This window comes from Lactuca serriola, chromosome 1 (genome assembly GCF_051521515.1).
Source record: "Lactuca serriola cultivar US96UC23 chromosome 1, Lser_US96UC23_V15, whole genome shotgun sequence".
Lineage (NCBI taxonomy): Eukaryota > Viridiplantae > Streptophyta > Magnoliopsida > Asterales > Asteraceae > Lactuca > Lactuca serriola.
In genome coordinates, this window is record NC_136408.1 from 79,311,015 (window position 1) to 79,323,003 (window position 11,989).

The following is an 11,989-nucleotide window of genomic DNA, read 5'->3' on the forward strand; positions in this document are numbered from 1 at the left end:
TAAGTCCATAACTATAATTGGTAAGACTTGACCCGACCCGGCATGGTCCATTTGGGTTGCATACCATCATGCACTTGGATGAGAGAAATAAGACACTTATGGTTATTAATATATTATAAGTTCTAGTATATTAATAATAAGAATAATAAGATTATTTAATTAGTATTGATCAAGAATTAATCTAGGATTAATTAAGTGATCAAAAGAAGACTAATTAAATATATGGGTTGATTGTGTAAATCATCCATACTTGTATAGTGGGCTAATGCTCCATGGATAATCAAGTTGGGCTAAAACCCATAGGATGGTTCATGGATGCTCCATGGTGTATTTGAACCCATGGATCCAAGGAAATGGAAAGTCATGACAATTAGGGTTTACCCTAATTGTAACACTATATAAAGATCTTATTCTTGACAAAATTGGCCACTAGTATGATTCTAGAGAGGGCTAGCCGATTTTGGTGAGTGTAGAATTCTCTCAAGTCATTCTAAGTGTTTTGATGATTGTGATTCCATTTGAGGTGTCACACTTGGGGCACTAGGCACTCTAGCTTCATGAAGACTTTCTTCTCCAAAGAGGTATGTATTCTATCTTGCTATTGTCATTGTTTTGTATGCTAGATTAGGATAATACCTTGGAAGTTCTTATTTGCATGTATAATAGAGAAAACATAGATCCAAGGTATTTAGGGTTGCATGTACACTTAGGAGTGTTAGAATGCTCAAAACCCAACAGTGGTATCAGAGACTAGGCTTGTTTTCTTGTTATACTTGCAAAAGAAGCTGGAAAATCGAGTTTTGATGCTGTCTGCCCAGCAGACTCGCCGAGTCCATAAATGGACTCGCCGAGTCCAAGGCAAAATGCATCCAACTCGCCGAGTTGGTTGATGCCACTCGCCGAGTAGGAGCCCCAGACAGCATATATTCGAGGTTTTTGGCTAGAAATGGACTAGGAACGTTACCCTAAGTTGTTTTTGATCTTATAAACTTGTTTTTGGTGTGGTAATGTTCATGCTAATCCATTTTCAAAGATAATTGTCAATAGATTCATGTTTTGTATTAGTTTAAGGTTTAGACTAATTACATGAAAAAGTTTGATTTGAATTATCTTGTTCTTATGAGTTGCTTAGATTAATAGAAATGTTGAGTGAAATAGTTGTTTTCAATCCATTTTAATCTAAGAGTTGAGTATAAAATGTGTTTGTGTAACTTGTCCTCAAGTTACATGAAGAGTCACATTAAAGACTCATAAAATTCATAAGAGTTGGCAATGGTTACAAAATGAAGAGTCTTGTGTCATTGAATAATTTTTATGACTCCATAACTTGTCCTCAAGTTATGGAAGTTCAAGAGTCACTTCATTAAAAGAAAAATATGTAACCATAATTAAATCCATAAGTTATAAAATAAAGGAAAAGTTAGTTCTTTTATTAGTTTAAAGTCTTCCATAACTTGTCCTCAAGTTATGGAACTTGAAGAGTTTTTGGATTAAAACTACTTTAAACACATAAGTTATGGAATTAATTAGTTTTGAATAGTTTCAAAACTTGCCCTCAAGTTTTGGAATTTGAAAAATTTTCAAGTATGAATACTTTAATTCCAAGTTAGCCCTTAGAATTTTAAAAGTTAAAATTCAACCCTTATACTTTATAATATTATAAGTTAATAATATATATATATATATATATATGTATAAGAGTAAAGTCAGTCTTACCGCTAGTACGCCTCATTCACGAAGCCGGTCTATAAGGTGGGTATAAGGTTGTTGCCTATAAAATGGCAACTTAATGGGTGTCCACTCTCACCCACCGCTTGCTTGACCGGTGGAGGGTCGTTAGCCGAACGGGTTTGACAAGACTATAATTCTCCCTTCATTAAAAAGTATTAATGATAATACTAAGTAACTAAACTCTTAATAATACCCAATCTTAGTTACTTAGGAAAATGTGAATAAGGTGCTAATCCATGAAATTACACTTTACACTTTGTCAAAGTCGTTAGTGGAGCGTGTGTGGTTAACCGGCACACTAACTTGGACTTAACAAGGTAGGTAAAGGGTGACTTAATATTTATCATAGTATCGATGGAGCGTGTGTGGTTAACCGGCACATCGATTGAGGGGTAATTTATTGAGGGTACCAAGTGATTTGCATGGTTACTTCACACCTCGTTTTGTGATCCTCGGCATCCCAGTCACAAAACTTGGAGGGCACACTCGAGATTGAAACATGCCTTTGAAAAGTTCAATGAATCTCAAAGATCTAGGAGTTTCAAAACCAATTAAAACCTAATAATACATTTCGTTTATCTTGGTGGAAATTGGTGAATCGTCATTCACCTACCTTCAAATATTTTATAGCTTGGATTACGGCATACCTCTTCTAAGTTATAAAATAGTTTGTTGGGTCCTAGCCTTAATATTTCATATTGGGTGTCATATTAAGGACTTAAGATCAACTATCTTGAATATCTCCCAAAAGATGTCTGGTTTAGACATTTATGATCTTCCCAAATCTCTTGAAACAAGCTTTCCTAATGAAGATGATGTCCCATGGATATCATACTTCTTCACCTCTTCCAATTATTCTCCCTAACCCACAAGTTCTTGAAAAGTTTAAGGTCACTCAAGCCCTATTGGCAAGGCAAGGTCTAGGTGTGGTCACATCTTGGAGATGTAGTCACATATTGACAAGCCGGGAGAGTTGGGTGTCAAAGTCTTGAGAAAGTTGGTGGTTCAATCACTTTCTAAGTCACTTAGTGAGTTCCTTTGGGACACCTATGAAATAGACTATGACAAGACCCTTAATGATCTTATCTAAGATCAACTTTCTTAAAACTTTATGGACATTGACAAGAGTGACACAGGAAATCCAGAAAAGCTCTCTCTTCCCAATGGAAAGGGATCGGCCATAGTCAACTCGGTTGACCAAATGGTAAAGAGACAAAGCTAAGTCTGTGATAGTCTCGTGTACCATTATCAAAGGGTCCATATGTTTGTATTGCCAAAGAAAGGGGCATTGGTTGCGAAGCTGCCAAAATTTACCTAAGGATGTTAAAGTCAATAAGTTTGACTCTACTTCAGGTAAAGTCCACTATCTAACTCTGCTAAGTTTCTATTCTGAGATTCTTGATACATGATGTGACTGGGTCACATGGTGTTGTTTTAAGAATCAAAGAAAAGTGAAGAAACTTAAAGAAAGAATATGCTGAATCTGATGGCGTAGATGGATTTCTATCGCATAGTTTAAAGATCGGATTCTTGAGCTACTTCTTAGGAGTTATGAGATATTGCCTAGGAATAGATAACAACAAGTTCTCATATGGATTGTAAGGATAAGTTTTTTCCGCAAAGTTTTAAAATAAAAGAGAATTTTTTGATTTTATTTATTTTAAAATATCCTTACAATGGATTTTGAGGAAAAATTGTTGCTTATATGATTCCATTAAGAGCAAGAGTGGAAATATGAAATTGATTCTTTCATTTGTGGTAATGTCTAAATTTACCAAATAAGGAAAGATTCTCATCACCCAAGTTTCAATTGGACCGGAACTTGGAATCATGCAAGTTGTATAGCATGATGAATGAGAACTTTCAAGTTTTGGAAAAATTAAGACTAATTACCTGTTCACATGGATGTGTGAGTCAAGTAATGGACTAAGGGATCGAGTACATAGTCTTGTGCACTGATTAAGTCCACCACAAAAGATTGATAAGACTATTCGTCATAGTTTACTAAAGCTCAGTAAATATGATTATACTTACAAGCTTAAGTGTAACTCTGAGACATTGGAAATGGTTCCAATGTAAGGCAGAGCGAATAAGAAGAATCAATTTAGGCAGAAGGATAAAAGTTTCTCAAATCTGAAAAGATGGGAGAGTACTTTAGTATCAGTTTTTGTGATCATCCTAATGATTAAGAAACCATAGCACAATTAGTTCTCTAAGGAAATCTTAGTGCATTCTTATGACTAAGAAGAGGGATCTTGAATTGTTGAAGTGGTTAAATCAAGAAGATGAGTCATACTTCGTTCCAATACAAGTCTTAGAGTCATACTCCAAGATTGTAATTTGAGTGACATGTCTCAAAAGAAGGTTAAAACACTTGTCAAATGTAAGAGTAAAAGTTTTTCTACTCTTGTACATTTGAAATTGGTAAGTTGTGATGTTTTGGATAAAACAAAGACCAACTTAGGCCAATTGTGTGAAGTGTTTTTCTTGAATAGAATCCGCACTATCTCTTGGATGTTTGACAAGGGAGTCTTATAGGTCAAGAGGACAGTGGGAGTCTTAAAGGTCTTGAAAGTCTCAAGAACTAATCAAGAATAAAACCTAAAGTTCTTCTCTAGCACACAATTTGAGGTTTATAATCTATTGTGTTGACATATTCTGTGCCCATTCCAGTTGAAGTTGGCTTTGCATATGAGTTCTTAGAGTTCTCAATGTGTTGCATAACAACTTGGAAGCAATGGCAGGCCCTTGAGCTGCCAAGTGGCAAGAAGTTAAGATTGAGTTCAATCCATATGGTTTTGGATTTGTCATTATCTTTGTCTAGTGACTATGATTTTGACAATTCACATGGATAAGAACACATACACCATTAAATCTAAGTGTCATAAGGTTTCTCTCCGATTCATGAAAATGATGGTGAGGAAACACTTTCACTAAGTAGATTTTAGCTAGATAGCAATTGTGATATTTGCATTCTCAAAGTCGTTAGTGGAGCGCGTGTGGTTAACCGGCACACTAATATGGACTTGTGAGAAGTGGAAAAAAGGTCGAAACATTATGATTACGGCATCCCTCTTCATAATTGTTTAGATACACAAGTGTGCTATCTAAGGGAAGGTGTATGATTTTGATAAAGTCTTATCAAAACAATCTAGTATCAGAAATCTGAACTTTGGTAAGAAAGTCAGCTGATTTTTGAGTACATGTCAAAGCTAGTGGGAGCATAAGTGTTATGCTAATAATCATCATGTTAGTGGGAGCATGATAATTATGATAAGTATTGCAAGTTAGCAATGTTAATTATAGAAAACAAAAAATTTCAATTGGGAAAAAGTTGTTTTGCTATAATTAAGGGAGAGGAAATTATACTTCATATCAAATCTATAAGGTTTAGATCTGAGGTTTTAATCATTTAGTCAAGGATATATATATGAATTTCATGTTGGAATGGCTCAACATAAGGAAATTCTGTATATGAGTCCATTATTTGCGTTCTAAAATTCGATTATGATTACGACATCCCTTTTCATAATCTGAATTATGAGAACTTGGCAAATTGAAATGGAAATGTTATAGCAAAAGACTGGTTTAGTCTTTATGTGAGGCATCATGAATCGTGCCCCATATGCTTCGGATATAGGATCGATTACATGTGCTATAATCATCCGTTCTAAAATTTTCCAAATGCCTGGGGCATTAAGAAGGGAAAAGGTTTAGAACTGGATATGACTAAAAGGATTAAACAATTGTCGAGGACAATCTAAGGTTTACCAAAGATTGGTTGCTCAAGGACAGTTGGAAGTATAGTGATAATTCTGGAAGGACCATGTTGACATAATCTGTAAGGAGGCAACTCTTGTTCAGAAGTGATAGTCAAAATGGAATCTGGAAATGTTTCAAAGTTAGAATTTTCAGTCTGTTTAAGATTAGGAAACTTAATGCAAGAAGGATGTTTCCAAGGAGCTGATCTCCTTTGGAATACTCTGTAATGATTGTTGTCAAGTCTTTCTGACTTTGTGCATAATCATTACAAGAGGATCAATGCATATAAGTTTAGAATCTGACAGATTCCAGTAAATGGCATGAATTTGGAATTCTTGCATTTGCACTAAGGATTTGGGAGTGTGAAAAGAGAATCATTGAAGTTATGTTCAATTGATCTAGTTCACAAAGTAAAGATCATAGACAAACATAGTATGCATACTTGGTGTGTGGCATGACTAGTGTTTAAGAAAACATAGTGTACATGCTTGGAGCATGGGACAACTATTGTTTTAAATTCAAGAATAAGGTTGATAGCTGAAACAGTGTACAATGAATAATGTGTAATCATATGGTGATAAATAAAAGGTGTTTTATTTATGTTCAAAGGGTTGATACCATATTGGATTCAATTATTATTGTGTTTCACTTTGCATGTTTTGACTTCCCGAATAAACTAGGTTATTCTTCCGGAATGACTAAGTTATTCAAACCATCCACAGTCGGTCGTATTTTGGAAGTAGATATGAATTAAGACTGTCATGATGGGTTGTAGAGGTCTAAGGTGTTGGACAAGGCTACAACAATCATGAGTGCTCATAAGTTCTGAGTATTGGATTCAACCCGCGCTCATTGGAATCACTTCATGGATTTTATCACGAGTGGTCATGAGACGATAATATCCTATATTCTTCAAACCTAGAGATATGAGTTGTTACTATGAGTTGATAGTACATTGATTGCATGAAAAATGCATTTGGTAACTCGGTGCTATAAAACGTGCCTTTGTGTATGATTCAACAAGTAGTAGAACAAGCCATATGAGTCGAAGTTTATCCGTTCCTTTTACCTTCGGGATAAAAGCGATATCTGTGGGCCCCTCGATGATTTGATGATGACAAATGGAAGTGCTCGGCCGGGCCAGGACTGATTTGATTTGTTCAATTAGTCAGTTGTCATAAATCGGAAATCGGGAAACAACAAATGGACAGAGAGAATGATTATAATCCATGTCTCAGTCCATATGATATCTAGAATGGAGGAATATATGATCCCTTATCTAATGGACAAGTCACTGACAAAGGTCAGAGTTCATCTACAAGGTCAGAGTTCGACAGAAGCTTTTGAGAGCTACGATTGCCGGTTGGTTCCTGAAGTCATACGCAATAATAGTTTTAGACTTATCCAAGTGGGAGACTGTTGGATTAATGTCTAAGTCCATAACTATAATTGGTAAGACTTGACCCGACCCGGCATGGTCCATTTGGGTTGCATACCATCATGCACTTGGATGAGAGAAATAAGACACTTATGGTTATTAATATATTATAAGTTCTAGTATATTAATAATAAGAATAATAAGATTATTTAATTAGTATTGATCAAGAATTAATCTAGGATTAATTAAGTGATCAAAAGAAGACTAATTAAATATATGGGTTGATTGTGTAAATCATCCATACTTGTATAGTGGGCTAATGCTCCATGGATAATCAAGTTGGGCTAAAACCCATAGGATGGTTCATGGATGCTCCATGGTGTATTTGAACCCATGGATCCAAGGAAATGGAAAGTCATGACAATTAGGGTTTACCCTAATTGTAACACTATATAAAGATCTTATTCTTGACAAAATTGGCCACTAGTATGATTCTAGAGAGGGCTAGCCGATTTTGGTGAGTGTAGAATTCTCTCAAGTCATTCTAAGTGTTTTGATGATTGTGATTCCATTTGAGGTGTCACACTTGGGGCACTAGGCACTCTAGCTTCATGAAGACTTTCTTCTCCAAAGAGGTATGTATTCTATCTTGCTATTGTCATTGTTTTGTATGCTAGATTAGGATAATACCTTGGAAGTTCTTATTTGCATGTATAATAGAGAAAACATAGATCCAAGGTATTTAGGGTTGCATGTACACTTAGGAGTGTTAGAATGCTCAAAACCCAACAGTTTTTTCAATAATACTTCAACGAGGCTTTCTTTTCCATGTTTAGCTAGATCGGATGCTATAATTACTGGTTTTTGTTGCCCTTCTTCCAAGAATGTGTACTCCAGGTGATCGGGTAGGGCTTTAAGCTCAACTTTTGGCTTTTCATTAGTCACCACGACGTGGGCTGCTTGCCACGTCGTGGTGTCGCGACTAAAATTGTCAGATTGTGGTAAAATTGTTGACCACGACGTGTTGCTATCACCATGTCGTGTTGCTTCTTCAGCCTCTTTCATTACTTCATTATATTCACTTTCTTCCAATAGCTTCTCTAATTCTTGCAGATCTAGTTCGACATCAAAATCACTTTCTTAAAGCACGATAAATCCCTCGGTTTCTTTTTCCTTCCACCCCCCTAGCTCCTTTTCAAATAGTTCGTCTAATATATCATCAGAAAAAGTCGTATCATCAGTTACTCTTGAATGTTGAATTGCCTGATTAACCCCAAAAGTGATTGTTGCTTCTCCTACTCGGAGAGTGAGTTTGGACTCTCTAATATCAACTAAGGCTCGGGTGGTGCTCAAGAAGGGCCTTCCAAGGATGATTGGGACTTGTTCGTCTTCCTTCATATCTAATACGATGAAATATGTGGGAAAAACAAACTTGTCCACTCTTACAAGCAAGTCTTCACATATACCCCTTGGGAAGTTCATGGTCTTGTTAGCTAAATGTATGACCATGCAGAACGGTCTTGGTTCGGGGAGATCAAGCTTCTTGAAAAACGAATAGGGCATCAAATTAACACTAGCTCCCGAATTGGCTAGAGCATGACTAGTTGCTAGATTCCCGAACTGGCATGGTAATGTTATGCTTCTGGATCACCCATCTTTTTTGGTAACTTGTTTAGCATTACAGCGGAACAAGATTCATTTATTTCCACCTTCGATAGTCCCTCCATTTTCTTTCGGTTTGTTAAAAGATCCTTGAGGAACTTGGCATATTTTGGCATTTCAACTAAGGCCTCAAGGAATGGAATATTTATTTCAAGAGACTTTATGTGGTCTAAGAACCTCCGATAATCTTCAGCATGCTTCTCTTGAATTTTTCTACTTGGGAATGGCAATGGTAGGCGATAAGTCTTTACGGGTTCATCAATTTTCTTTTCAACTTCTTGCCACCTCGTGGTGATTGTTCAGATCCTTTTCCTTGACTTCCTTCTTGAACTTCCTTCTCCCCATCCGAGTTGTTTCTGTCTATGGGCATTAAATGAGTGATAATTTTCCCGCTTCTAGTGGTAATTACTTGGATGTGAGCTCCTCTTGGGTTTTGTTCGGTGTTCCATGGAAGTCCTCCCGTAGGCCTTTCATTGAATTGTTTAGCTAGTTGCCCAAGTTGTTGTTCTACGTTGAGGATTGAAGCTTGTTGATTTCTAAACAGTGCTTGCTGGTTTTTCATCATCTCTTGTTGTTCCTTCATCATTACTTGTTGCTCTTTCATCATTATTTGTTGTTCTTTAACTGCGGCTTCAGTTCCATCATGCCTTTTTTCGGCTGCAAACCAGATAAGCGTTGTCTCAAAATCAGATTTCTTTTTCAACCGGTGGTTCCTCTCTTTGATAAAATCCTCTCCTTTTTTGTTCAAACTTTTCTTCTTTGGGCTTTTTATACTCATCATAGGGTAACCACTTTTTTTAGGCTTTCTCCAATCTTCATCAAAACGATCACCGCTCGAGTAGAAAGAATGAACCTTCCGGTTTCCATTCTCATCAAGGTCACAATCTCTAGTCAAATGTGGCCCGTTACAAATTTCACACCCAACCCGGATAGCATGGATTGTTTGATCTATTTTAGTCATTCTTCTATCCATGTTTTGCAACATTGCCAATACTGCCGACTTATCTTCTGTGGCAGCATTAGCAAATCCCCTCGTTACATCATTCCTCGGATTATGGTATTCTCTAGAGTGCTTAAAGAATTTTTCAACGAGCTCCTTAATTTATGCCATATTTTTCTTTGTTAAGGGGCCTTGAGAGTCAAAGAGTTGTCTAGTGGTGACATTTACCCCATCATAAAAGATCGACACTTCTTGTTACACATTTAGGTCGTTTTGGGGACAATTCCTAAGTAGACTCTTATAGCGTTCCCATGCTTCATACAATGACTCCCCCATTTGTTGTTCAAAATTGGCAATGGGCATTTTGAGCTTATCCACCTTGGATGGTGGGAAAAATTGTTCCAAAAATGATTCACGCATCTTGGCCCACGTCGTTATCATGCCTGGTGGAAGTGCCTTCAGCCAATCCTTCGCGGCTCCCTTGGAAGTGACAGGGAGCATCCTCAAAAACATTGTTTCTCTTAGAACATTTGGAATGTTAAAGTAGTCGGCGATGTCGTTAACTACATCTAGATGCTTATAAGCATCTTCGTGATCCTTTCCGGTGAAAGAAATCTCTTTTAATGTAGTAAGGATGTGCCCCTTAAGTTCAAATGTGGCAGTGGCGGGTATGGTGGGTTACACAAGCCCCGGTCCGGTTTTGTCTCGAACTCTCTTTTTGTACGCCTCCATCGAGAGGTCTGCAATGTTCGCCATGGTGTTGTCGGGTTCTTTGTTTAGCTCGCTTTTTGTTTCAGATTCGGTTTCGCTTCCTTCCTTTTATAGTTTCGTACTCGGTGTCTTCCTTCGTTGGATTGCTCTTTGTGTCTTCGTCCTTAAGTGTTTTGTTGGATTCTCCCATTTTTTCCTTCTTTTTGCCAAAAACCGACTTGAGATTCATACAAGGCGACTTCTTTGGTGTAGCTGTTTCTCCAACGGTTTTGTATTTGTTTTTGTGAAAAGCGGATTCCGGGTCTTCAAGTGGTGGAATCAAAGATGACTTTGATCCACGGGTCATAAAAAGAACTGCAAATAAACAAATGAAACGCGTAAAAAGAACAAAAATGAAGAATAAAGTTCTATTGTTACAATGTCACGACGTGGTAGAAATTACCACGTCGTGGTGAGCCAAAAAGAAATAAAACCTAAAATAAAAGTAAAAGTAACTAAATAGTAACTAATCCAAATAAAATAGCAGAATTAAAGTAACTAAAATTGCACCGTTCCTCGGCAACGATGCCAAAAACTTGATGTGTATTTAATTGTATATATGTTTATTCAAGTTTAAAATTTATAAAACTAACATTTGTTTCACTAGACTATTAAACACAATAGGCAGTGTACCTAATCGTGTAATAGTATAGCTATGGTAAGAACTAGTGTCGAACACAAGGAACGGTGTTTTAGCTAATTTTTATCTACTACTAACTAATTACTAATAAAATTAAAAATGGTTTTCTCTAGTTTTGCAAGACTTGAAACTTAATTACCAAACTAACTTCTTTCAACTAATTAAACTAGTACTTTAACTAAAGCAAATAAGCTAGTAAGATTTAACCAAGGTGAATAAGGGACTTTTGTTTAGCTTCAGATGTAATTGTTATTATGGTGAATTTATGGTAGTGCAATGGATTTTAGTTTCTTGAGTTACCAATTCCTAAAATGACCAAGTTAGTGCTCACTAATTTAATCATTTAGCAAACTAGCTCATTTATTCGGTGATCAGGCGGACAAACTAACAAGTTTACTAGTGTTCAGTTCAAGTTAACTAGACTTATAATAGATTGATCAATTTAGTTCATTGATTCAATTCAATATATGCTTTGTCGTCATATATTATCTCCAACACTCTTTTACCCACTTTTCTACTTAACCCTAGGGTTTGTTCAAAACTCTAGTCCTATAATTTTGCAATTCACAAAATCATAAGATTCAAACTCAACTAAGGAATACAGTCATATTAACTTAATCAAATTCAACAATAAGCAGAGAAAATAGTTATCAAAAGTATGTGAGGTTCTTTAATAAGCTAAATCAAAAAATAACCAAATAACTAAATCCAATCCATAACTTCAACCATAATTAAACAATCAATCCTAGGATAAACGAAAGTCATGAGTAGTTAATATACTGTATAGTGCCAAGGCAGTACACTTAAAGTATAATCATACATCAGTAATTTATAGCGATCAAAAATGTTAAAAATAAACTATGTGTTGATGATAATTCGAACTAGAAGTGTTCCACCTGTGGAAATGAATGGAGCTTCATGTCTAATTAGTAAACAAAAGGTTTGTAACGCCCTAAATCAGGTATGGCTTGAAAACCCTCGAAGAATTCCAATTTTGTCATAAATGGTCCCTTGGAGTACGTTGGGCGTACCTATGAGTACGCTTAGCGTACTCTGCATGAATGATCGCGAGAGCATTTCGCGTACGCGAGGCGTACGTAAGGGTACGCCGGGTGTACACAAGAGA

General features: G+C 36.3%; 1 non-coding gene across 1 annotated transcript; it reads left to right on the plus strand.

The window, feature by feature from the left end:
- Positions 1–9,738: 9,738 nt before the first annotated feature.
- Positions 9,739–9,845, plus strand: LOC145080765 (small nucleolar RNA R71). Its single transcript, XR_013695351.1, has one exon. It is a non-coding gene; the product is annotated as a small nucleolar RNA R71 (small nucleolar RNA).
- Positions 9,846–11,989: the final 2,144 nt, after the last annotated feature.